This window comes from Balaenoptera ricei, chromosome 8 (genome assembly GCF_028023285.1).
Source record: "Balaenoptera ricei isolate mBalRic1 chromosome 8, mBalRic1.hap2, whole genome shotgun sequence".
Taxonomy (NCBI): Eukaryota; Metazoa; Chordata; class Mammalia; order Artiodactyla; family Balaenopteridae; genus Balaenoptera; species Balaenoptera ricei.
Window position 1 is genome coordinate 72,857,288 of NC_082646.1, and position 6,223 is coordinate 72,863,510.

The 6,223-nt window shown below is 32.0% G+C and overlaps 1 pseudogene; it reads right to left on the reverse strand.

The window, feature by feature from the left end:
* Positions 1-425: 425 nt before the first annotated feature.
* LOC132369871 (large ribosomal subunit protein uL22-like) lies at positions 426-923 on the reverse strand (annotated as a pseudogene).
* Positions 924-6,223: the final 5,300 nt, after the last annotated feature.

The window sequence follows — 6,223 nt, forward strand, 5'->3', positions numbered from 1 at the left end:
AGAGATTAAAGGTCATTCCATCATTCAAAACATATTTGAGTGAACCAATAAGGAAATATGAAGAGGGAGGAAGTTACTTGTTTAAGTTAATGGCAGAGATGTGCTATGAACTCAGACCTCTTACTATTTTAGGTGTTAAAAAGAAATTTTAATGTCAAAATACTATAAAATACAAAAATTTAAAAATCCCTCATATTCCCACTATCAACAGTTGAAAGTGTTAACATTTTCAAATACTTTTTACTTCTGGATCCCTTTGATTTCCATCTTCAGTCTGACTTTCACTCCCTCTACATATATGGGCTCACTATTATGCTTTGTATGTTTTCTTCCCAGACTTCTTTTTTTTTTTCTTTTCTTTTCTTTGCATTTATTTTTTGTGGCATTTATTCCCGGGCCATAAATTTTTGTTTCTTCAGTTTCTTCTAGGCAACCTCCTCTTCTGGCTTAGGAACAATCTGTTCTTTTTCAGTAAGGATCAGTTCACTGTGGCAGGGAGAGCTCACGTATGGGTTGAGTCGACCATGAGCTCTGTAAGTCCTGCGCCGCATCTTGGGGGATTTGTTCACCTGGATGTGCTCAGTGACCAGAGAATCTACATCTAAGCCCTTAAGTTCAGCATTACTCTCTGCTTTTTTGAGCATGTGCAGTAAAAATTCAGCACTCTTTTTGGGCCACTGACCGTGTGTCCAGCCCCACTGTTTGGCCTGGGCACACCTACCAACTCCACCATTGTAACCATGGAATGGCACACATTGCTTCTTTAAAGAGACATCCTTCAGATACTTGGTGGCTTTTCAGATATGCATACCCTTAATGGCCTGGGCAATTTCACAAGTGTTCTTAAAGTGAACACGAAGATTGGAACCTCTTGACTTGCATGATTTTGTGGGGTTTTCTGGGTCAAGTGAATAGCAAACCATATTTAGAGGTCACCTCAGGCCGCTTACCAGAAAAGTTCCCAGCCTTTTAAAATATGTACTTATGCATTTTTGTGCATATCCATAGATCTCTATAGTAGTATTTTTTGTGTGCTTTTAAGATTTATAAATATAATCACAATGTTTATAGCAGTATGCAACTTGTTTTTTTCACTCCACAGTGTTTTTTTTTAAGGTCTTTCCATGTTAATTCACATTAACCTACATGTTTATTTTAATTGCTGCATGGAAGTTATGTACCCCCATTTTTTCCTTCATTCCTTTTTTTGATGCACATGTAGATTGTTTCTGACTTTTCCAATTATCAAATAATGATATTATGAACATTCATGTAATGGTCTCAGTGCTTATAGGTATGATTATTTTTCTAGGTAAATAACTAATCCTAGAATTGCTGGGTCAAAGGGTATGAACAGTTTTAGTTTTAATAGAAACAGTCAAAACTTCTCCAGAGTGGCTGTACAAACTTATATTCCTATTAACAGTGAATAGCAAATGTTTTTTTCAACAAGTCCTTGTTGAAACATTTAATATTATCAGAATATTTTAAGTTTTCCAATTTGACAAATTAAAAAAATTCTCATTTTTGTTTTAATTTCACTGAGCTTGAAATTAAGCTTTTCTTATGCTTATTGATGATATTAAAATTGTCCTTATAACCTTTGTCCCATTTTTTATCTTTTTATTATTGCTTTGTGGGAATTCTTTATATATTCTGGATCTTGAACGTTGGTTGGTTATTAGTCATTGCAAGTAACTCTCCCCATTTTATGGCTTGTCTTTCCACTTTGTTTATAGGGTATCGTATTAAATGGACATTTTCAATTTTTAATGTAGTTAAATTTATCATTTTTTTCTTTATGACTTGGTACTTTTGCTGTCTTTTTAAAGAAATTTTTGTCACTTCTGATCAAATATGTTCTCTTTTTTTCTAATAGTTTAAAGTTTGACTTTTAAATTTTGGTGTTTTAATAAGTCTGGTATTTATTTTTGTGTATAGTACGAGATAGGGATTTAACTTAATTTATTTTTTGTCTAGATAACCAATGTTCTACACCCATTAATTAAGACTATTATCTATTCTTTCTTCATTACTTATAATGACACCTTTGTCAAATACTAGATTTCCATATATGTATGTACTAGTCTTTGGACTCCCTAATCTGTTCCATTGATCAATTAGTCTATTTTAACTTTGTTTTAATTTTAATATCTGGTAAACTGAGATACCTTACTTATTCTTATTTTCAAAATGGTCTTGGTAATGTTTCTTTATAAAAATTAACTTTTAAAATTTATATATGAGAAAAACACACAGGTTTTAGATGTACCATCTGATGAGTTTTGATATACCTATACATGCGTAACCACCACCCCTACAAATATGTAGAACATTTCCATCATCCCGGAATATTCCTCTAGGCCCCCTGCAGTTAATATCCCACCCTACCCCAAAGCAGGACTGGAATATAATGAGTTGAATAAGACAACTAGGATGCAAAATTTAAGGAAGCATTTGCTCACAATTCTGCAAGTGAGTGCTTTCTTAAATCATGTGCGATAGGCTCTTCACTAGCCTAGCCCTAGTGCATCAAAGGCAACTGCTGGTCCAATTTCTATCATCATAAGAGAGTTTATTTAGCCTGTTATGCACTTCATACAAATGAAATAATAAAGAAAGTACTCTTTCGTGTCTGACTTCTTTTGCTTAATGTAATGTCTATGAAATTCATCCATGTTGTTGCATGTATCACCAGTTGGTTAATTTCTATTACCTACTAGTGTTCCATCTAGAATTTACCAAACACAAAAATGTTTATTCATTCATCTGTTAATGAACATTTGGATTGTTTCCAGTTTTAGTTATTATGAATAGTTTCTGTGAATATTTGTACACGTCTTTTTTTGTGGGCGTATATTTGTATTTCTCTTGAGTAATGTCTAGGAGAGGACTTTCTGGCTCATAGAATAGGTGTTTGCTTAACTGTAAAAGAAACTGGCAAATTATTTTATAAAATGATTGGAAAATTTACTCTCCCACCAGCTATTGGAGACCTCCAGTTTTTCCACATCCTTATTAACTAGTCACAGTTTGCATGAAGTTGCATTTCCCTGGCAGCTAAAGTCCAGAATCTTTTCATGTGTTTATTAGTCATCATAACTTCTGTGAAGTACCTGTATATTTATTTGATTGATTGTCTTCTAATTATTGATTTTTTAAAGTATTTTTTATATATTCTAGAGATACATTCTTGTCAATTATTATTATGACTTTTTAATCCTGGTCAGTAGCTTGAGTTATTTTTAATGATGTCTTTTGAAAAGTAGAAGTTTATAATTTTAATAAAGTCCAATTTATTTTTTCTTTATACTTTATTATTTTTGTGTCCTATCTGCCTACATCTGTGATTGCTAAGATTTCTCCTAAATTTTCTTTAGAAGTTTTATAATTTTAGTTTTTATGCTTTTAAGATCTATGATTCACTTTGAATTAATATTGAGTATGGTATGAGGTAGGGGTCCAAGTCTGTTATTTTCCTGGATATGGATATTTAGTTGTTTAGCACAATTTGAGGAAAGGGACATTATTTTCCCACTGAATTGCCTATTAAAATCAATTGATTGTATATGTGTGAGTCTATTTCTGAGCTCTCTGCTCTGTTCCATTGATCTAATTTTCTAAACTTCCACCACTATCATACTGCTTTGCTTTATAACAAGTGATGAAATCAGGTAAAGTAATTCTTCCAATTTTGATTTCCTTTTTAGTGACTATACATCAATTTGAAAAGAACTGACATCTTAACAATATTGAGTGTACCAATCCATGAATATGGTATATCTCTCCAAGTATTTCGATATTTAAAAAGTTTTTTTCAGTAATCTTTGTAGGTATTAGTGACAAAGTCTTACACATCTTTTATTTACATATTCCTAAGTATTTTATATTTTTTGTGTTATTTTAAATACAATTTTTTAAATTAGTGTTTTTATTTTTTATTACTAGCATGTAGAAATGCAATTTATTTTTGTATATTGCCATTTTTTCTGTAACTTAGCTGAATTTACTTACTGATTTCAGCACTTTTTGTAGAGTTTTTAGGTTTTCCATGTAAACCAGCAATCTTCAAAACTTTTTTAAATCTCAAGAGTGTTTTAGACTCTTACAAATTGTTGGGAAACCTAAAGAGCTTTTTAATATGGGTTAGATTAATTGTATACCTACCCATTTAGAAATATAATCAAAAAATTATTTAAATATGTGTGCATCCATTTGAAATAGCAATAAACCCATTGTACATAAACATAAATAACACATTTTTATTTTTAAAAAACTCTACTTTCCAAAACAAACAAAATAGTGGAATTGTTTCATATTTTTGTAAATTTCTTCAATGTCTAGCTTAATAGAAGATGGATGGATTCTTTTTTTTTTTATTATTAATTTATTTATTTATTTTTAGCTGTGTTGGGTCCTCGTTGCTCTGCCTGGGCTTTCTCTAGTTGCGGCGAGCAAGGCCTACTCTTCATTGCAGTGCGCAGGTTTCTCATCACGGTGGCTTCTCTTGTTGTGGATCACGGGCTCTAGGTGCGCAGGCTCCAGTAGTTGTGGCACGTGGCTAGGTAGTTGTGGCTTGTGGGCTCTAGAGCGCAGGCTCAGTAGTTGTGGTGCATGGGTGTAGTTGGTCTGTGGCATGTGGGATCTTCCCAGACCAGGGCTTGAACTCATGTCCTCTGCATTGGCAGGTGGATTCTTAACCACTGTGCCACCAGGGAAACCCCCTGGATGGATTCTTGTATCTGTTTCTACATTCTATCTGTTACAATATCACACATAATGCCTCTGAAGAACTACACTGTACACTCATGAGGCAATGTGGATAAAAAAAGCAAGTAACATCTTAGTATTACTTTGAAAATGTCTTTTACCTCATGGACTCCCTAAAAGAGACTCAGGGACCTGCCAGGAATCCTTGGACAATACTTTAAGAAGCACTTTTGAGAGCAATTATATCAGCTATAAACAAACAAAATGAGTTTTACTCTCCCAATTCAATTTTTATATCATTTTTTTTTTCCTGTCCTTTTGCTTTGGCTAAGACCTCCACTACAATGTGTAATAGAGTAAGGAGAGCAGACATCATCACCTTATTCCCAAACTTGGGGGAAAAGTTTTTAAAATATTACCATTTACTATGATGTTTTTGTAGATGCTTTTAAGTAGATTGAGGAAGTTTCCTGCATTGTAGTTTTCTGAGGACTTTTCTTTTGTTTTATCATGAATGGCTATTAAATTTTGTCAAAATGCTCTTCTATATCGAGATGATTATATGATTTTCTTCCTTTTTCTGTTAATTGTGGTAAATTTTATTGATTTATTTATCATTGATGAATCAACCCCACACTTCTAGGATACACCCCACTTTGTACATATTTTTATATATTGCTGGATTAAATTTGCTAATGTTTTAGAAAGCATTTTTGCACCAATGTTTGTAAGATTTATTGGCCTCTCATTTTCTTTTCTTGTAATACCCTTGTCACGTTATTGCATTTATGTTGACCTGACAAATTCACTGGGGAAACACTCACTCCTCTTTTATTTTCTGAATGAGTTTGGTTAGATTGCTATTATTTCTTTTTTAAGGTTTTGATAGAATTCACCAGTGAAACCATCTGGGTCTAGCTTTGTATAAGTTCTGATTATAAACTTCTTTAATAGATATAGGCTGTTCACTTTTTCTATTTTTAGTTCTTGTGGCAGTTTTAGTAATTTGTGCTTTCCAAAAAATTAGTCATTTTCTTCTATGTTGTTGAATGTATTTACATGAAGATGTTTATATTATTCTCTTATTACCCTTTAAAGTCTATCTTATCTTCAATAATATCTACTTTTGAATTTCTGGTATTGTTAATTTGTGTTTTGTCATTAATTTTTTAAAGAATTTGTTAATATTAATAACAATTTTTAAGAAACAAATTTGGGTGTTGGTAATAGTCTCATTTTTTCCCTATCATTGATCTGTTTGCATCTGTATTTTTTTAATCATCAGATTTAACTTCCTTGTTTTTTGTTCCTTACTTCTTAATTCAAAGATTTAGTTCATTGATTTTGAATCATCTTCTTTTCTAAAATAGGCACTTTAAATGCATACATTTATCTCTATGACTGCCCTGGTTGCCTCCTATATTTTTTTTGTCATCATTCAATGCAAAATAATTTTTGATTCCCTATTAATTTCTTCTTTGATTTGTATATTATCTAGAAACGTGTGTAAATT